At 35.1% G+C, this 22,806-nt stretch overlaps 1 pseudogene; it reads left to right on the forward strand.

The window, feature by feature from the left end:
- The first annotated feature begins 928 nt into the window (after positions 1 to 928).
- Positions 929 to 22,123, forward strand: LOC126690901 (cytochrome P450 81E8-like; annotated as a pseudogene).
- The last annotated feature ends 683 nt before the right edge of the window (positions 22,124 to 22,806 follow it).

Below are 22,806 nucleotides of genomic sequence, written 5' to 3' on the forward strand. Positions count from 1 at the left end.
CTAGACGCAGAGCTTTCTCTCTTCTCCTCCAATGGTAAGCTTCAATCGAAGAAAGTGAAAGTAAACCTAACATTAGACTACTGGAACGGCTACAGGTAAAATATTTTATATTAATTTTGGGTGTTTAAGATTTAAGAAATTGGTTCAAATTTTGTTTTGATTTAGAATTGGGTTTTATCAATACTCAAATCCCTAATATAGGAAATCCCTCAATTTTGGTTCCTTTCAATATATCAAATTTTATTATAGGATTGGGGATATGGGTTTTGGCATTAGAATCAACCCCACATAATGAGTTTGAGTCTAAAAGCATGACCTGCACATTAAGCAATCTAGGTTGGATTATAAACTGTCATGGGATGGGATTGTAGAAACATCTATGCTAATCGGAAATTTCAACTTTTACTAAATGAAGCAGGCTTGATTTTATCACAGCATGATAGAGAGGTGTTCATTGTCAGGGATGCCTAAGCATGTATTTTTGGATTATGAATCTTTTGATATAGTGTGGTGGGTAAAGGTCACAGATTCAATGATATACCAGTAATTGATTTGTATTTCCCTTTTAAAAAATAAATTTTTAAAAAAAAATTTTATGATGGGTTCTGAAATTAAAAGAAAATACAAAGAAGAAAAAGTAGATTTCACATGTTTTTTTTATGTTTTGCAAAGTATGTCATTCATGCAAAGCCTAGCTATTGCCAATTGCCATCACGCACTCTGTGACGCAAAATCAAATGAAAGAGACAAAAATATACGCAGTCACTCAAACAAGCCTCTAGCTATCTCACAAGATGTAGGATGCCAACGCAAAATGATCTTACTCATTTGATGTAGAGAATCGTGTGTCAACGCGAGATTTTTACCTCTCAAACAAGTACTATAAGTACCTACAATTATCAGTATCACAATTTCGAAACAAACAAACATGGAATACATCTTACTATACTCATCCCTCACTGTTCTCCTTGTTGCTCTCAAGCTCATCCACCAAATAAGAACAAAAGCCAAGCACCTCCCACCTAGCCCACCTTCTCTTCCAATCAAAGGTCATCTCCATCTCATTAAAAAACCACTCCACTGTACTTTACATGCCCTCTCACAAAAATATGGTCAAATATTCTCACTCAAATTTGGTTCACAACTTGTGGTCATTGTGTCATCCCCATCAGCAGTGGAAGAATGCTTCACAAAGAATGACATGGTATTAGCCAACCGTCCTCCCTTCCTATCGGGCAAGCACCTCAGCTAAAACAACACTGACTTGGTAAAATCCCCATATGGTGACCACTGGCGCAACCTTGGCCGAATCAGTGCCCTTGAGATCTTCTCAAATACTCGCCTCAACAAGTACTTAGGCATTCGAAGTGACGAGGTCAAGCATTTGCTACGAAACTTGTCACGCAACTCGTTATACAGTTTCACCAAGGTCGAGCTTCAATCAATGCTTTTGGAGATGACCCTTAACGACATCATGAAAATGGTGGCAGGGAAGAGGTATTATGGGTACGGGGAGGATGTGAACAATAAGGAAGAAGCAATATAGTTCAGGGAGATAATGAGAGAAGTTATTTCAAGTGGAGGAGCGGCGAATCCAACAGAGTTTGTGCCAATCTTGCGGTGAATGGATTATGGAGGTGTGGAGAAGAGGTTGAAGAATTTGTCCACGAGGACCGATGCTTTCTTGCAAGGACTCGTTGATGAGCATAGGTGCAAGGAGGAAGAGAGTAACACTATGATTGACCATCTGCTTTCGTTGCAAAACTCACAGCCAGAATACTACACCAACCAAATCATTAAGGGTCTTATATTGGTAAGTGCAGTCAGTACACCTTCTCTGTTGTTTAAAAATTGAACAAATTTGTTGAGAAAACTAGGAAATGGGTTTTGTTTGATTCATGCAATTATCAGTATTCTATAGTAGCTTCATGGGAATTGCTGCCTAGTGCGAAACGATGACATTCTTAACAAAAAATAAAAACAATGACAGTAATATTAGAGTTAGACCCTCATAAAATAAATTAGTTTAACCTAATGAATTAGCAAAGTGTTTACTTAGATTAATTATGAGATTTAGGTTAAACAGTGAAAATCATATCATGCACGACAACGGAAAAGTAAATAACACACAGATATGATCACCCGGGAAAATCAATGAAACGGACCGTTTCAAAGTAAGAACCTAAAGAGGATTTGACCTAACTATTCTCAAGGTAAAAAGATTCACTATGATAGAATGGAAGATTTTACAATAGACTTAACCCTAAATCTACTGCTACCTCTTATAGTACTTGCTCACACGACCACGGGTAGCTTCGAATCCACGGACTCTTCTATCTTGAATCTGTTGCACACAAACACCCACGTTTGTGATTTTGAGATCTCACTCAAAGGTTTCAAGTCACCAATAGTTGTTAATCTTATTTGCAACAACTTCTACAATACCGGATCTTGAGTTTCTTCAAAGAATATTGTTGGTAGAAGATGTAAGAGAGTTTTGGGTATAAAAAACCTAGATCTACAATCGAAGGTGTAAGATGCATTCTTCTCTCTCTAAAAACCTCTAAAAACCCCCTCTAGGGTTTGCCTATAATGTTCTTTAATTACTGCAAAAAATGGATCGCAATTTGGGTTTCAAATGGACAAGTTTTGGGCTTTTTACGTTTGCTAAATTTTGCTAATCTGCGACTTTCGATCGATCAAAAAATTCTCCTGATTGATCAAAAAATTCTCCTGATTGATCAAAAAATTCTCCCGATCTATCAAAAAATTCTCCTGATTGATCGAACTAGTGTGATTTTGACTTTCTAAATCTGCAACTTGAATGTTCTTTGAATTTTGACTTGCAACACTTTGAACATTGTCTAATATGACTTCATAGACTCTAAAATCTATATCTAGACAAGTTTGTATTCATGGTTTGCCAATTATTCTAAATTTTTAGAACCTAACAGACTTGGTCATTAAATAATTAAGCAGCAACATATTCATAGTACTGTAGACACTCGATTTTGCACCCATGATTTAATCAAGGAAGATAACTGGAATGACCATCCATGTACCCAAAAAATCATGATTGTGTTACATGCATTAATTCATTCATTGCATGTCATAAAAATGATCTTGAGATTCTTACAGTCACAATGGTATGTTCGGTTTCCAAATCGAGGAAATTGGACGATCGGATCAAAAGATATCACATGATTAACTTTGCATGGTCAGCATGCATTGTGTCTAGGTAGAGTCGACCACACATGATTGATTTAAATTAATTCTGATTGGTTAAACAATTAAAATTAATTAAATAATTTTGTGATTGGTTGACAATTAGTGTCTAAAATAGGATTGCTTGCATAAGAATAAAAGAGATAATTGGATAACAATAAAAATTGTGGATAATCTAAACTTTATCAAAGTTTATTTTAGGATATTTATCTACAAGATAATTGTTCTTGAAAGACCTGAACTATCTAGAAAAGAGATAAAACTCTTAGAATACGGATTGAAAACACGTCTAAGTGCAAGGACCGGCTCAAGAAAACCTAAAAAATGAGTCTAAAATGCACCCGAACACGAAAGTGCGATCAGCACCCAAGAGTACCATTCAGCACTTTTGGAGTGCCGAATTGCACTCTTTTGGGTTTTGGTCCAATTATCTTCGAGTGCCAATAAGGCATATCCTTTTCGACTTTTTTGCAGAAAGATGCATCTCGATTCGTATTTTACCCGTGGTTGCTTATTTTTTAAGCATTCCGATCTCTATAAATAGGGTCTAGATTCCAAAATTCAACACATTCTTTTACGCTCTAGGAAAGACACCTTTTCACACTCTCAAATTTCTCACCCTTCTTTTCTGGTATTCTTTCTTAAACTAGGGTTTTTAGGTTTTAAATATAATTGAATAAATTTCTTCGAACCTTAAAACATCCTCTCAAGAAGAAGAAGTGCTCCATGCAAGAGGTTGTTTCTAATTACCCCTTTCTTTTCTTAATGCTTCTCTTATTGTGATGATGTATGTTTGTTTATTTTTTTAGTTTAGTTGTTTCAAGTATCCATAACATGAATTGCTGATTTATTTTGTCAAAGCATGTTCTTAATTCCTTTATTATTGTTGTGATCTCTTTCTTATTTTCAAAATTATGCATTGTTGGGACATATGTAGAACATTTTAGAACATATGTCATATAAAATTGGCTAATCCTTTGACAAAACACACTTACTTGTATTTGAGTAGATCTAGGATGCGTTTTATATTTCAAGGAATAAGAGTTCAAGTCTAGTATTGAAGCCATACAAGTCTATCTAAGAATCAAGTGAAGTATTGTTCATTAAAGCTAGATAGATATCTCAACAGATAAATCTATCGAGGTTTAATATTTAATTCTCGACAGCTCTCAACAGAAGTTATATCCATCGAGAACTACGAAATTCATATTTCCAAATCTGTTTTTCACGCATGTCCAAGCTATTTGTGTAAGGTTTCTTTTCTCACAACCCTAGACATATATAAGGATTATTTTAAGGGCCATCAAAGATGATGCAACTTGATGCAAAGTGATTATTCACTCAAATTGTGACCAAAGACAATTTGCCCTAGTTCATCTTTCTCTTGAAGAAGCTGCTGTGTTTGTGCGTAAAGGGTTTTGTAACCATGGAGCTTCTGGATCTTCATTGTGTGGATGAATTGAAAAACTTTGCAGCCAACATCTTTCTTAAGTTGGTGTGTTAGTCACATACTTGAATCTATGCATCAATTGGTTAGTCACATACTGGGAGCCGTGCATTAAAAGGAGAGATTGTCATTACATTACAAGTCCAATTGTATATTGGGGTAAGGGTTCAATTGTAGGTTGGTATAGGGTACTAGGATTCCTTTACTTGTAATTGCTTATTTTGATAATAGTGGATTCTCGAGAGTGGTGACCTTAAATTCATCCGGTAGGGTTTTGCCTCGGTGGTTTTCCTCATTCGTAAACAAATCACCTGTGTCAATTGAATTTCTGTTGCATTTAGTTATTTGGTGATTTGTTTGTGCTACCACGCTCATTGTATGTAATTGAATCTAATTAATTTCACTTGGCTAAATTAATTGATTAAGTTACCAAAGTGGTCAATACATTCTTGGCCTATCATGCATGTTAACATTTTTTTTTCTTCAAAAAAAAAATGAATCTACGTCTTCCTTAGATGTAGATCTAAATTTTTCTTCAAACAAAAACGAATCTACATCTTCCTTAGATGTAGATCTGAATTTTTCTTAAAACAAAAATGGATCTGCATCTTCCTTAGAAGTAAATCTACATTTTCCTCAAATTAAAAACTGATCTGCATCTTCCTTAAATGCAGATCTGAAATATTTTTAAAAAATACAAATTGATCTGTATCTTCATCAGATACAAATCTGATTTTTTTTGGACATATGCGGATTTTGAAATAAAGAAAAAGATCATGTATGATTGTGTTACATGTAGCATGAATTTATTTCATGAATGAGATTCTCTTCTCAAGAAAAAAAAAAAACCTTTTCATATTTTTTGAATATACAAAAACAGATCTGATTTTTTATATACATACAATTTTTTTATCACACAAACAGATCTAATCTTTTACAAAACCAAAACCATTTTTTCTAAGTTTTCAAAAATAGATCTGATATATATATTTTTTTAAATCAAAAGATTTTTTTTTTGTAAAAACAAATTTGATTTTTCTTTCATTAACAAACCAGTTTTTTTTAGGTCTCAAAAACAGATTTGATTTTTTATAAACCAAATTCAATTTTTTTTTACTAACAACAACAGATCTAAAATTTTTAAACAAAGAAGAGGATGCATTCATAAATAAATTTGTGTGATTTAGTTTTATTCACATGTACAACATATCATTCATAGCATGCATAAAGGGTACACTGGTCACAAGAGTCTAGAAGACCAGACTCTATCTGGGCGGAATGGGTGCCTAACTCCTTCCCATTCCGTAACCTAGCCTCCGAATTTAGGTCTTTTGGATAGGTAGATCTAGCCTTATCTTTGTTTTATTTTTGGTAGATTTTAACTAGGACAAAAGGCCATGTAATTATTTGGTAGTTTGTAACTAGGACCCAAAGTCATGAAATTTCCAATTTTTCAAACATGTATTTTTTTTTTTATTCAATCAATGAAAGGAAACAATTCAGTCATGTATTTTTGTATTTAGTTTTTTTTTTTTTTTTGGTATAAAAAATAAGTGGCAACTCCACACCATTTACCCAAAAAGAGAGGTGCCCTAAAAAGCACTTAAAAAATCTCTCTTTTTTTAGAGGCACCTTTTCGCAGTCTCTCACAGTGGCGACTCCATTGCTCACAAGAGTCTAGAAGACCAGACTCTGTCTGGACGGAATGGTGGTAGTAACCATGGATCACCGGTCTTCATTAGATTTGGGTTCCCAGTGGTGAACTCACCAAATCATAGCCTAAAGTCACTAGATCATTTCTTGTTGACTGTAAAGGACAGACCATGCTGTTCGGACCAACACAATCTTCATTATATTACAAGTTGGGAGGTGTAATGTCCTAGCTATGGGAAACAATAAAACAACAAACCCACCCTACAACATAATGACTTAGAACCTACCCTTAGGTCGGTCCCGATTAAAATTGCATTACATGTTGTATGTGTTTGTTTAGTTGATTGATTGATGTGGATGGGGACTTAGCTATGATTAACCCGACCAAGCCTGTCATTAGGGGAGAATTTGGTCAAGATCTGAAGGAGGGCTGCAAAGAGAACCTAAGGCTAACACTCAAGCCAGTAGCTCCAATTCTAAGCCCATCACTCCCATCACGATACTGAAGCCCATGAGCATAGAAGACACTCCATCGCTACAACATCACAATCCCATATTCAACCTACAAGATACTTTGAACCCCAATCAAGCAACCCAATACCTACAAATGGGGGGAGACACTTCGAACCCCAATCAAATGGCCCAACATCCACAAATGGGGAGAGACACTTCGAACCCCAAGACACCGACCTGAACAACCCAACAAAAATTGCCCACATCATTAGGGGGGAGACACTTCAAGCCCCCACATTTGGAGACTAACAAGCCCACAAATATGTGTAGAGAATTAACACAAAATTCCCAACTTGTGAGAAACAAAAATTAGAGAAAACACATGCCAAAGAAAAAATAATCACAAGATAAGACAATATTTACGTAGTTCGGCAATTTGCATACGTCTACAAAGTTGCAAGGCTTTCACTCTTATCAGGGAAAAATACAAAGTGTGACCGTACAATTTTTCTCTCTCTCAAAAACGACAATGACAAACCCTAATCACCAAAACTGCGTTTTCTACACCTTCAGAAAATCTCCCATTAAAAACTGTGCAATATTATTCGGGTCGGGTCGAATCATCAACTAGATCAAACACAACTAGGCTCCACAAAGCCCAACAATATGGAGATTGATAGTGAAAGCATAGATTATATGGATGAAGACCCTTTGGTACGGATGCTGAGGGAAGAAGGAACGTACTGGGAGTCACCTACCATCGTTGAAGCCACGATTGAGTTGAAGAACTAGGCATGGGAGGGAGCCACCCACCCCGTGGAGGATTCCGTGAAGAAGATCAAGACCGTCAAGTTAGTCAATCTTGCCAAGAAGATCAATACCATCGAGGCAGTCACTCCCGCCAAGAACATTGTTTCTGTCCCTATTGAGTCTATTTCTACTAGTATTTTTATTCCTGTTATGTCCGTTTGTGATAGTTTTCCAGTTAAGTCTGATTTAGTTAAGTCTATTGAGTTTGTTAAGAACTATTTTCCTTATAATATGATTTCTGATTCTACTTATTTGTTCGATTTGAATGTTTTTATTTCTAAAATTGGTAAAGAAACTCTTAATAATAAGGAATTAAAACATGGACACCTAGAACCCATAAAAGAAGAAACCCAACTCATTAACCTAGGAACTGATGATGAACCTAAAATGATACAAGTGGGCAATACTCTAACCATTTCAGAGAAAGACGCATTAGTGGCACTCCTAACAAAGTTCAAAGAGGTCTTTGTTTGGTCATATGAAGACACGCCCAGAATTGATACATATATAGTACAACATTGCATTCCAACAAGTCTAACCATGAAGCCAATCAACTAGAAGTTGAGAAGAATGAAGCCAAAATGGACTTTCAAGATTAAGGAAGAAGTAGAGAAACAGTATAATGCAGGATTCTTGAGGGTGGTCAACTATCAAGAATGGTTAGTTAATGTGGTTTCGATACCAAAGAAGGATGGGAAGTCAGAATGTGTGTAGATTTTCAAGATCTTAATAAGGCCAGCCCAAAAGACAACTTTCCTTTGCCTCATATAGACATCCTGATTGACAATACAGCAGGTCATGCTTTGCTATCGTTTATAGGTGGATTTTCAGGGTATAATCAGATTAAGATGGCTCTAGAAGATATGGAGAAAACCTCATTTATTACTCCATGGGGGACATATTCTTACAAGGCCATGCCATTTGACCTTAAAAATGCTAGTGCTACTTACCAACATGCAACTACCACTTTGCTACATGACTTGATCCACAAAGAAGTAGAGGTTTATGTTGATGATATGATAGTCAAGTCCAAGGACTGTGAGGGGCATATACCGGCTTTGAGGAAGTTATTTGAAAGAATCCGGTTCTACAAGTTATGATTGAATCCAAAAAAGTGCACTTTTGGGGTCACATTTGAAAAGCTGTTAGGGTTTATTGTAAGCCAGAGGGGAATTGAAGTTGATCCAGAAAAAATCAAGGCAATAGTAGAGATGAAGCCTCCAAAAACTAAAAAAATCTGAGGATTTCTATGGAGGATATAGTACATCAGCAGTTTCATAGCTCAGCTCACGATGACATGTGAACCAATCTTCCAACTGCTTAAGAAGGAGATTCCTACAATATGGAATGAACAATGCCAAGAAGCCTTCGAAAAGATCAAGAACTATCTGATGAACCCACCAATACTTGTTCCACCGATACCTAAAAAGCCATTGTTGTTGTATCTCACCACTACAAATACAGCAATAGGAGATCTACTTGCTCAATACCTAGAAGAGACTAGAAAGGAGAATGCAATATACTACATCAGCAAGAAAATGTGCCTTATGAAGAAAAGTATTCACCACTAGAGAAGACATGTGTAGCACTTGTATAGGCAACCCATAAGCTTAGACATTATATGCTTGCTTACAAGGTCTTGTTGATTGCAAGAATGGATCCTTTGAAGTACTTAAAGGAAAAGCCTGTGCAAGATGGGAAAACTGCTAAATGGATATTGCTTTTGTCAGAATTTGATATTAAGTATGTGGCTTAGAAATCTATGAAAGGGAGAGTAATGACTAATCATTTAGCCCATTGTTCACTAGAAGAAGCTGAAGAAATTCAAGAAGACTTTCCAGATAAAGACATCATGGGGATTGAAGTAGGATCATGGAAGATGTACTTTGACGGAGCCACAAATCAAAATGGAAGTGGAATTGGAGTCCTCTTAATTTCTCCAAAAGGGACACACATTCCATTTTCTGGCAGACTTAACTTTCCTGCCACCAACAATGTTACTGAATATGAAGCTTGCATTATGGGCCTACAAGCAGCTTTAGGCCTAGGAGTGAAAGAGTTTGAGGTATACGAAGACTCAGCTTTGATAATCTCTCAAATTCAGATTAAATGGAAGATCAAAGAAGAAAGGCTAATGCCTTATCATGAATGTCTTCAGAAGTAGGCATCAAAATCCAGCAAGATTCAATATAAATATCTGCCAAGGATGCAAAACCAAATTGCATTTGCTTTAGCAACCATGACATCCATAATAGATGGGCCAAAAGAAGATGAAGTTAGACCAATAGTGTTGGAACAAAAAGAAGAACTAGCCTATTGCATGGCAATAGAAAAGGATGAGGGAAAGAACAGGGAAGGTGAATGGTATTCAAACATCCTACAATACCTCAAGGATGGAACATACCCAAAGTTTACAGACAAGAATGATCAATTAACCATCCGGAGGTTGTCTACTAATTACATTATTTGTGGTGAAAGGCTATATAGAAGATCATATGATGGAATTCATCTCCTTTGTGTAACCGCCAAGGAAGCACAACAAATAATTGAAGTGGTTCATGAGTCAAGTTATGGGCCACATATGAATGCATACATGCTGTCAAGGAAAATAATGAGACAAGGATATTATTGGACTACTATAGAAGTCAACTATGCGGCTCATGTTCGAAAATGCTATTAATGCCAAGTCTATGGAGATCTAAAGCACATGCCACCCATGCCACTACACACCATGACATCACCCTAGCCATTCTCTACATGGGGAATAGACATTATTGGGAAAATTCACCAAACAGCATCCAATGGCCATGAATTCATACTTGTAGCCCTTGATTACTTCACCAAATGAGTAGAGGCTATCTCACACAAGGTTCTGAATTCAAAGAAAGTGGCTTAATTCATCCAAACCAATATCATCTACAGATATGGGGTACCACATAAAATTATCTCTGATAATGGGCAACATTTCAAGGGAGAAATAGAGAAGCTACTACGACAATTCAATATTCAACATTACAAGTCTTCACCTTATCGTCCTCAAACCAATGGAGCATTTGAGGCTACTAATAAAAATATAGGGCGAATCTTGAAGAAGAGCACAAAGAACTACAAGGACTAGCACCTACAGTTGCCCTATGCACTCTGGGGGTATAGAACATTAATTCGATCTTCCATAGGAGCTATTCCTTATTCATTGGTGTATGGGATGGAAGCAGTCCTTCCCATTGAAATGGGTGTCCGTTCACTAAGGACAGTATTGGAAAGTTAAATCCCTGAAGTAGATTGGTTGCAAAGCAGATATGACCAACTATGCATGTTGGATGAGAAGAGACTCAAGGCCTTGTATCATATTCCAGGTTACCAAAGAAGGCTTAGGAAAGCTTTTGACAAGAAAGTAAGAACTAGAGATTTGAAGTTGGGGGATTTAGTGTTGAAAGAAATCTGAGCCCCGGTTCAAGCTGCAAACGGGAAGTTCAAGCAAAATTGGGTAAGCCCATACATTATCAAGTAGATATACTCTGGGGGAGCAGTAAGGTTGATGGATTTAGATGCAAACCCTTTCACTGACCTAACCAACATGGATAAATTGAAAAAATACCACGTTTGAGGTGGTAGTATGAAAGCACCACGTCTGAAGTGGTTGTAGATTTTGCTATTTCCCTTCCTAGGCTTGACCAAAAAAAAAAAAATGTAAGTTGAAAACCTGAAAAGGTGATCTATGCAAAAGGATAGTAAAAAAGAGAGTGAAAGAGCCTGCTAGGCTGAAAACCTGAAAAGGCGGCCTAGGCAAAAATTAAGGCAAATAAAAAATCAATAAACTACTTGATGACCTAATCCTTCTACCGAGGGGGTACATAGGCAACCATGCATTAGTCCAGTCATGATTTTCCAAAACCACCATTTGCCCATTAACCACAAATTTTCAAAAATTCAACCATTCCATTAAACCATGTCATTACACAAAACCCTAAATCAAACCTGCAACCAAACCAAAACTTAAGAACCCAAACCCAAAACCAAACCATAAAAAAAATAATAAATAAATAAATAAAAAACCCCGAAAGCCTACACTTTAAATAGAACCCTTAACCTGAAAATCCTAACTAATTCCTAAATACAAGAGTTTTTACATCAACTTTTAAATAAACATGTTCAAAGCCAAAGAATAAGGTCATTTGTCTTCTTTCTTTTCCTTTTAGGTTAATCATTGATTTCTTCTGTGTTAGGTGCTTTGTCATCCTTGTCCCTTCTTTTGAATTCATAGTTATTTTCATCGTGTCTTTCTTGGTTATCTCTGAGAAATTGTTTTCTCATAGCAACCATCTCAGCTTCCTTGTCAACAATCTTGTTAACCAAGCAATTAGAGTATTCTGTAGTCATTCAGTGAAAGTGGACTTTGGTAAAAGACTGGTCCAGTTAGTCAGCCATCTCTAAGCCCGAGAGCATGTTCTTTATAGAAATAGGATTTGTGTGAACAAGAGTGAAAGTTCTTCTTCTTTTTCCACCGGGAATTCCTTGCTCATACTGGAATTGCCTCAGGAGTCTATCTGCCTTATGGAAGGTTGCCCTCTGGAACCTAACAATGAAGATGTGATCTGATCTTGGAGACCACAATAGAGGGGGTGGGCACTTCCACCAATAACAGTTCCATTGGATTAAAGTACTGGATTTCTTGCTCAAGAACTTTACCCAATCACTTTCAGTTTGGCACTCAGTTTTAATTACAGTCCTGCTAAGAAAACTACTAGGCCCATAATTAATAGTTATAGGCTTGGCAATCATATCCAGTTGCTCCATTAGCCATATATGCAAAGTTAAGGAACTCCCTAGGAAGTTTTGAGATTCTCCACCATGAAATATAGAATCCAGTCCTAGAAGAGTTTCTGCCAAGATGAAAGAAACAAGGTTATCACCATCCTTAATTTGACTCATAACACTTATGGCTCGAGCATCCACATAACCGTGCCTTCCAGAGCAAAGCAAAAATTCTCCCATGAAGCATAGGGCTAAGCCAAAGCTTTTCTACATATTGTCGGTCACTCCATAGGTGCGTTTGTCAATTAGCTTGGAAACAATTGCACGAAGATTCACCATATGCCCTTCAATTATACTACTGGTAATGGAAGTAGGAAGACCAAAAGCATCAAACAAAGATTCCTTATGCTTGGGATCACAAGAAACAGCTACAGATTTCCTGCCTAGATCATAGCCCAAGATGGCAAAAAATTCTTCAATTGTGGGACAGAGTTCAGCGGTTTTAAACTGGAACACATGATCTTTGGGATCCCAAAACTTCACAGTAGCATGAAGAAAATCCCACTTGATTTTAACATTCCTCAGAGCCTTGATTCCTTCTAGTTTATAGGCTGTAAAATTGGTCTTGGTACTGAAATCAAAGTTACGAACCCATCTGTTGATATCATGAATTGTTGAATGAGAAAAATTATGATTGCTAGCCATGAATGACTTTTTCTTGTGATTATTGTGCTTCACTAACCTTGATGCAGAGATTTGTCGCAGGAGAAATCATCAATATAAGCTACATCAGCTCCTAAATCAGGTTTAAATAGGTTTCAAAGAGTTTGTAGCTGAGTAGGAGAGTGTTTCATGATGACAAATAAAGAAAATATTTTTCAAAAAACACTAAAACATGAAACACGCATTGGGAAAGTGTAAGGAGTCGGCCCACCACAACGTAAGCATCATGGTGTGACCAAGTGCCAAATGGCACTCCTCATGTGCCAAGTGGCACGCAGCCCCTCCATCGTACATCCATGCAATTTTGTGTTCTCGAACATTTTTTTTAGAATCATTTAGCACTCAAAAAGATTTTTTTTTTTTTTTTTGGGGTTAAACTGGGGCATTCCAACGTGCCTAACTCACTTGTTTTCAAAAATCATCACTTCCATAATTGTTTTCAAAAATTGATCAAATCAAGATTTTTTTAAGACTCATGAATTCATGTTCCAAACTAGGGACATTCGCCCATGTCTCATTCATTTTCAACCAAAAAAAAAAAATCATTGAGATTCCAAAAATTCATATGTTCATTTTAAACTAGGGTCATTCAAGTAAGTGCAGATTTCATCAGAGCAAATCAGGATAAGTTTAAATTAGTACTATAGGATCTCATTAGGTGAATTCTAAACTTGTCTTAGTTAAAGTTTCTACATGATCCAAAGCGATTCCAAGGACAAAGGGCTAAACATGGAAATTAATACAAGATTGTTTAAGGAACACCTTTTTTTTTTTTTTTTTTTTTTTTTTTTTTTTTTTTTTTTTTTTTTTTTTTCAGGAAAAATTAAAAATTCAAGTCAAACATCATTGGGTCTCTGAGTCTGCTTGCATGAGGATCTCCCTGACCCATCTCTAGAGGAGCCACCTTCAGTGTTTCCTTCTTGACTCGTGAAAAATTGACAATCATACTAACGATTTTCAAGTTCGAGACTTCTGATCCTCTCCTCCAAAGTCCTTTTGGTGGAATCAGTAGCTTCCATTCGATTTTCCTGAAAATTCAGTAAAATCAAGTGTTTAATCTATCATTAAGAAAAGTCTAAGCCAAAGATACTCAAAAAGTATCATTGCATACCCAGCTCGCCTCATTGAGCACATATTGGGAGGACTAAGTACGAGCCAATGATTGCAAGCCTCCAATCATTTGCATACTTTCCTCCATAAGATCCACATCAACCCAAAGCACAAATCTACTAGATCATGAGCCATTCAATAAGCCAAGAAGAAATAAAAATGCAAGAACATACCGGATCGGGTCAAGGAATGTTTGGTGTGTGCTCTGGCTTATTCAAAGGCATGGAACTATACATTTCATCAGAATTCATCACATCATATTGCCATACCGGAAAACGGGGATAAGTCTCCATGAAGGAACTAGAAGAGCTACCAATATGGTGAGGAGAGGGAATCTTTTCCTCTTCCTCTTTAGAAGATGGAGGCTAAAAATCCAACATGCAAATTTTGTTACTAAGCAGAAATATGGAAAAAGAATTTGTGAGATGAAAATTTGACTTCAGAAGGGAAGAGAAGTACCGTTATGCCAACCAAGAAACCTTGCAAATGAACTTGAATGAATTCAGAATAATCCCCTTATACTCTTGCAAAGATATAACCATCACGAGCCCGAGCAACCTCTTCATCAGTCAGAAAGTCAGCCAACCAGACAGAGGGACAAGGAGGAATTGGAATTGTTGTAAATGGATACTCATGTTGAACTTGGGGCAACACCCGATCACCAAGATATCAATACCTTCCATGCCCACATTCAAACAATACCTGACGGCCATTCAGCTCCAAAGCCCGTTCACACTCTGCATACCCTTCATATCTAGCTCAAGGATCTAAAGACATCTGAAAAAATCACAAAGGAACCCATGAAATGCAACAGAGTAGCATAAGTCATACCACCCTAGTCATAATTCCGGATTCGCTTAATTTTTCTCGAACTCCACAAGTAATGCAGATTCACTATACTGCCTAAATCCAGACACAAGAAAGTCCCAATAAAAAGAAGCATGAACATGTGAGCACCCTTTGCCATAGTATCACATTGGGGAATATTCTCACATGGCCAAGACAAAGGAATATTTTTACTCTTCATTCTGGAAGGCACAACACCTAGAAGTTTCTTGATTTCAATTGAAGTAAGGAAGTCATTGACACAAATTCTTTCACCACCCAACCTTAGATCGGTAATAATAGAGAAGTCATAAGGTCAATGCCCCACCACAACAAAATGTCCCACTAAAAATTTCACCACAATCAAAATTTTTCATGTCCATACACAAGTACCAAATTTTTTTCCATAACCATGCACAAAAACTTCTACATGACCAAGATAGCCAACAAATAATTTCCTACATGTCCATGCACAAGAAGTAAATTCTCACATAGCCAAAATCATAACCACAAAAATTTTCCATGAACCAACACCACATACCCAACAAAATTTTTTCATAAGTCAAAGTTTCATGCCCACAAAATTTGTCCATACCCACAAATTTATCCATGCACATACCCACAAAATTTTTCCATGTTCATAAAACAAAGTTTACACATGCCGACAAACTTTTCCACATACATCATGAGCATATTCATACAAGCCCACAACACAAATTTTTCACAATGCCAATGCTCCCAAAATTCATGCCAAAATTCATCCAACAACATCACAAACTACCAACATTGTCAAAATTCCATAAGCCACCAACATTGTCCAAGTTACACCATGATAAAAAAATGAACACTTCAAAAATGCTCCAAAACCAACATTACAACATGATCAATCATACAATACCCCAATTTCCAACAAGAACACACAACAAAATGACAATGTCTCACCATCAAATTTTCAATGAAGCATGAAACAACATTTTTCCAAGCAAATAAACCCAAAGAAAAACTCACCTTGATATCCATGTGAGAATATGAAGCATGGGTCTTGGGATCTTGAAGGATCCCATCCTCATCATGCCAATCAAATGTTGTATCATATTTCTTATCATGAAAAGTAAGAAAATAGGATCTATTGGAAGAGGAAGACATTTTGATGCAAAGAAAAATGGGTTTGAAAATGGGTTCCACCAAAACTGGGTGTGTGGCAAAAGTGCCCAAAAACACAAGGATCTAAAGAAATATTGAGGGAGATGGATGAGGGAAGGTTGAGAAGCTTAGAAAAGTTTTTATTTTTATTTTTATTTATTTATAATTTTTAGAAGAAATGGTAAGATGAAGAAAAAAAATCAAGTGGAAGAAGAAGGTGAATAGTGTTAATGGAGGAAGAGAAGGTGATGAAAGAAGAAGCAAAAAAGAAGAAAAGAGAGACAAGATGAATGGGGGGCCAAAATTCGGTCCCCACATTAAAGTTACAGCTGAGTTGTTGAGTCAACTCAATCAAATTGAGTTGACTCAGTCAACTCCCGAAAAAAAAAATCTTTTTTTTTTCCTTTTCTTTTCCATTCCTAGAAAAAAAAAAAAAAAAAAAAAAAAAGAGGGAAAGGATGAAAATTTTTTGGAATGGATTAAGGATAAAACTTCAAGTTCCAAATTTTCAAGTTTTTTTAAACTCCAAATCCGAAATTTTCAATTCAAAATTTTCATTCCCAAGTTTAAAAATTTCACATTCTAAATGCCCAATTTTTAAATTCAAAATCCCCAAAATTTCAAGTTGCAAAAATTTCAAACCTCATATTTCGTGTTCAAAATTTCAAATCATAGATTTCCAAAATTCCAAGTTTCAATTTTTCAAAATTTCAAGTCTCAAAACCCAAGCCTTAAGTCTCAAAATTTTCAAAATCTCAAGGTTTCAAATTCTAAATCTTAAGTCTCCAAAATTTCAAATTTTAATTTCAAAATTTCCAATGTCCAATTCCAAGCTTCAAAACTCAAATCTTTTTCAAAGCAAGAAAAAAAATATTTTTCAAAGAACCATCAAGAAAGATTTCATGTTCAAAATTTCAAATCACAAATTTCCAAAATTCCAAGTTTCAATTTTTCAAAATTTCAAGTTTCAAAACCCAAGCCTTAAGTCTCAAAATTTTTAATTTCAAAATTTTCAAAATCTCAAGTTTAAAATTTCAAAATCTCAAGGTTTCAAATTCCAAATCTTAATTCTCCAAAATCTTAAGTCTCCAAAATTTCCAATTTTATTTTCAAAATTTCCAGTGTCCAATTCCAAGCTTCAAAAATCAAATCTTTTTCAAAGCAAGAAAAAAATCTTTTTCAAAGAACCATCAAGAAACAATCAAAGTTTTCTTGATGAAAATGAAAAAAGTTCAAATCAAGAAGAGAAAAATGAAAATCACACATTTCAAAAATGCAAAGGAACAACAAAACACTCATCAATTAAAGACTAATTCCAAATTTTGACATTTGCAGGCAACAACTAGGTTTCAAGGATGAGAAGCCCTTGATTTCCTTAGTCAAGGTCAAGATCTTTTGGTCACAGACATTTCCTTATACAAGATCAATATCGTGGTCGCAGACATTTCCTTAATCAAAATCAAGATCGTGGTCACAGACATTTCCTTAGTCATGATCAAGATCCTTTAGTCGCAGACATTTCCTTAGTCAAGATCAAGATCGTGGTCGCAGACACTTCCTTAGTCAAGATCAAGATCCTTTGGTTGCAAACATTTTTTTTGTCAAGATCAAGTCCTTTGGTCACAAACATTCCTTCGTTAAGATTGAGATCACAAAAAATTTCTTCATTAAAATCAAGGTCGCAGACATTACCTTTCGTCAAGATCGAGGTCACAGACATTGCCTTTCGTTAAGTTCGAGGTCGTTGACATTTCTTTCGTCAAGATCGAGGTCGCAAACAGTTTCTTCATCAAGATCGCAGTCGCAGATAGTTCCTTCGTCAAGATCGAGGTTGAAAAGCTCCCTTGTTGCAGACAACTCCATTATCAAGATTAGGATGGAAAAGCCTCTTGGTCACATAAATTGTCAAGAATCATTTCCAAAATTCATTAGCTATCAGTTAGGTCAAGTATTTTCATTTTTGTCAAAAGGTAAGGCACTAGTTCTATATTCTAAAGTTTTAGGTTCGAAGGTGATAGGCCAAGAATATATTGATCCCTTTGGTAAATTAACAAATTAATTAGTCAAGTGAATTAATTATGTTCAATTACATGCAATAAGTGTGGTAGCATAAACAAATAACCAACTAAGTTAATATACAGCAAAAAATAAATTTTACACAAGTGATTTATTTATGAATAGGGAAAACCACCGAAGTAAAACCCCACCAGGTGAATTTAAGGTCACCACTCCCGAGAATCTACTATTATCAAAACAAGCGGTTACAAATAAAAGAATTCCTAGTACCTAATACCAACCTACAGTTGAACCCTTACCCCAATACACAATTGATGCACGGATCTAGGTACATGACTAACACACCAACTTGAGAAGGATGTTAGCTTCAAAGTTCTTTAGTTCATCCAAATGATGAAGATCAAGAAACTCCTTCGTTACAACTTGGTGCAAAGATGCAGCAGCTTCTACAAGAGAAAGATGAACTAGGGAAAATTGTCTCCAATCACAATTTGAGTGAATAATCACTTTGCACCAAGTTGCATCACCTTGCATCACCTTTTACGGCCCTTAAAATAATGCTTATATATATCTAGGATTGTGAGAAAAGAAACCCCACACAAATAACTTGGATATGTTTGAAAAACAGATCTAAAAATTTGAATTTCGTAATTCTCGATAGATACAGTTTCCCATTGAAAGTTGTTGAGAATTATACATTAAATCTCAATAGATTTATTTGTCGAGCTTTAATGAACAAGACTTCTTCACTTGTTTCTTGGACAGACTTGCATGGTTTCAATACTAGACTTGAATACTTGTTCCTTAAAGTATTAAACACATCTTAAATTTACCCAATTTCAAGTAAAGTGTGTTTTGTCAAAAAATTAGCCAATTTTACATGACATATGTTCTAATAAGTTCCACATATGTCCTAACAAAAGGATGAGAAATCTTTGAAAATTCAACCTTAATTAAATCATGACCACTAAAATCATTGTCTTTGTTTTACATTGACTTTCACTTTCCAAGATCTGTCAATGAGGGGCATTCTATATACACTCGATTTTGCACCCATGATTTAATCAAGGAAGATAACTAGAATGACCATCCATGTACCCAAAAAATCATGATTGCATTACGTGCATTAATTCCTTTATTGCATGTCATAAAAATGATCTTGAGATTATAACGGTCACAACGGTGTGTTCGGTTTCCAAATCGAACCGTCGGATCGAAAGATATCACATGATCAACTTTACACGGTCAACATGCATTGTGTCTAGGTAGAGTCGACCACGCATGATTGATTTAAATTAATTCTAATTGGTTAAAAAATTAAAATTAATTAAATAATTTTTTGATTGGTTGACAATTAGTGTCTAAAATAAGATTGCTTGCATAGGAATAAAATGGATAATTTGATAATAATAAAATTGTGGATAATCTGAACTTTATCAAAATTTATTTTAGGATATTTATCTTCAAGATAATTGTTCCTGAAAAGACTTGAATTATCCAGAAAAGAGAAAAAAATCTTAGAATATGGATTGAAAACACGTCCAAGTGCAAGGACTGGCTCAAGAAAACCGAAAAAAGGAGTCCAAAACGCACCCGAACACGAAAGTGCAATCGACACCCAATAGTACCATTTGGCACTTTTGGAGTGCCGAACGTCACTTTAAAAGTGCCGAATTGCACTATTTTGGGCTTTGGCCCAATTCTCTTCGGGTGCTGATAAGACACACCCTTTTCGACTTTTTCGCAGAAAGATGCGTCCCAATTTGCATTCTACTCGTGGTTGCTTATTTTTTAAGCATTCCATTCTCTATAAATAGGGATTGGATCCCAAAATTCAGCACATTATTTTATGTTCTTGGAGAGACACCTTTTCACACTCTCAAATTTCTCACACCTCTTTTCTGGTATTCTCTCTTAAACTAGGGTTTTTAGGTTTCAAAGATAATTGAATAAATTTATTTAACCCTAAAACATCCTCTCAATAAGAAGAAGTGCTCCATGCAAGAGGTTGTTTTTGATCACCCTTTTCTTTTCTTAATGCTTCTCTTATTGTGATGATGTATTTGTTTATTTTTTTAGTTTAGCTGTTTCAAGTATCTATAACATGAATTGTTGATTTATTTTGTCAAAGCATGTTCTTAATTCCTTTATTATTGTTGTGATCTCTTTCTTATTTTCAAAAAACTGCACGTTAAAATTTTTTTTCTTCAAAACAAAAACGGATCTACATCTTCCTTAGAGGTAGATCTATATTTTCCTCAAATTAAAAACTGATCTACATCTTCCTTAGATGCAGATCTGAAGTTTTTTTAAAAAAAAAAATACAAACTGATTAGTATCTTCATCAGAGACAGATATAATTCTTTTTTACATATGCAGATTTCGAAATAAAGAAAAAGATCGTGCATGATTGTGTTACATGTAGCATGAATTTATTTCATGAATGAAATTCTCTTCTCATGAAAAAGAAATTATTTTTCATACTTTTTGAACATACAAAAACAGATCTAATTTTTTTTATATACGCAAATTTTTTTATCACAAAAAAAGATCTAATCTTTTACAAAACCAAAACCATTTTTTCTAAGTTTTCAAAAACAGATCTGATATTTTTTTTCAAATCAAAATATTTCATTTTGTAAAAACAAATTTGATTTTTCATAAACCAAATTCAATTTTTTCTACTCACAACAACAAATTTGATTTTTTTTAAACAAAGAAGATGATGCATTCATAAATAAATTTATGTGATTTAGTTTTATTCACATGTACAACATATCATTCATAGTATGCATAAAAGGGGTACGTTGGTCACAAGAGTCTAGAAGACCAAATTCTGTCTGGGCGGAATGGGTGCCTAACACCTTCCCATTCCGTAACCTAGCCTCCGAATTTAGGTCTTTTGGATAGGTAGATCTGGCCTTATCTTTGTTTTATTTTGGGTAGATTGTAACTAGGACAAAAAGGCATGTAATTATTTGGTAGTTTGTAACTAGGACCCAAAGCCATGTAATTTTCAATTTTTCAAACATGTATTTTTTTTTTATTCAATCAATGAAAGGAAACAATTTAGTCATGTATTTTTGTATTTAGTTTTTTTTTCTCTCTCTCTCTCTCTCTCTCTTTGTATAAAAAATAAGTGGCGACTCCACACCACTTACCAAAAAGAGAGGTGCCCTAAAAAGTACTTAGAAAATCTCTCTTTTTTGAGAGGCACCTTTGGCGGTCTCTCACAAGTACCTTTAAGCAAACCTTTCTTTTAATATATATCATTATTCTATTATGGGGATCAAGACCTCTTGTTGTTTTCTAAACATCTTGTGTATAATTAATATACAGGTAATGCTACTTGCGGGGACTGATACATTTGCTGTCGCATTAGAGTAGGCAATGTCTAATCTACTAAATTGTCCTAATATATTGAAGAAAGTTAGAGATGAGATTGACAGTCAAATTAGACAAGAGAAATTGATCGAGGAATCAGATGTCTCCAAATTACAATACCTTCAATGTATAATCTCAGAAACCCTTCGATTGTATCCTCTTGGACCACTTCCAGTACCTCATATGTCTTCTATTGATTGCATTATTGGAGGATATGATGTACCACGTGGAACAATGTTATTGGTCAATGCATGAGCCATACATAGAGATCCTAAGATGTGGGATGATGCAACTAGTTTTAAGCCAGAAAGGTTTGGAAATGGTGAGAGTGAAGCATATAAATTCATGCCATTTGGGATCGGGAGGAGGACATGTCCTAGAGTGGACCTTGCCCTACATACAATGAGCTTGGCTTTAGGGTCGTTGATTTAGTGTTTCGATTGGGAAAGGGTTACTGAGGAAGAAGTAGACATGACTAAAGGTAATGGGCTCATCATGCCTAAAGCTATGCCGTTGGTGGCTATGTGTAAAGTACGACTAATCATCCATAAAGTTCTTTCTGAGACGGTGAATGTTTGAACATTTTCTTGGAGTGACTCTTAGGTATTTGCAAAAAATATTAATCAATTAATAAACAAAGTTATAAGAATCACATTTTTAATTTGAAAATTGAATTGTTTTAATTATAAAAATGTTATATCTTTATTTATTTACATTTTTTTATTGAATAGTAATTTATATCTATGTTTAAGGAATAAGAAAAGACTTGGATAATTGCACTATTTCCTTTCGTAATTTTTCAGGTTAACTTAGGATATTTTGGTATAGGATGCAAATATATCAAGCGGTATTCAAAGAAAACGCCTGTTTTTTGTTTTGGTTTATTGACTAAATTAGTGAGATTGAACTCTAGAAATTTGAGACATTTTGGAATAAAGTTTTTTATTTTTCCCTTTTTAATTATATGTATCTTTAATTGAATTAGATTTTATATTAGATTTAGTTGCATATTTCGTTATTTACAATTATATTCTAAAGCAAATAAATGAGAATTTTTTTTGTTAAAGAAGAAAATACCAATCAAGCTTATTCTTGTCAACTTCAATACATAGTAATGTTACTTGCGAGGACTGAAACATTGATAGTCACATTAGAGTGGGCAATGATTAATCTACTAAACCATCCTAATATATTGAAGAACACTAGAGATGAGGTAGACAATCAAATTGGACAAGAGAAATTGATTGAGGAATCAAATGTCT

This window comes from Quercus robur, chromosome 7, assembly GCF_932294415.1.
Source record: "Quercus robur chromosome 7, dhQueRobu3.1, whole genome shotgun sequence".
Lineage (NCBI taxonomy): Eukaryota > Viridiplantae > Streptophyta > Magnoliopsida > Fagales > Fagaceae > Quercus > Quercus robur.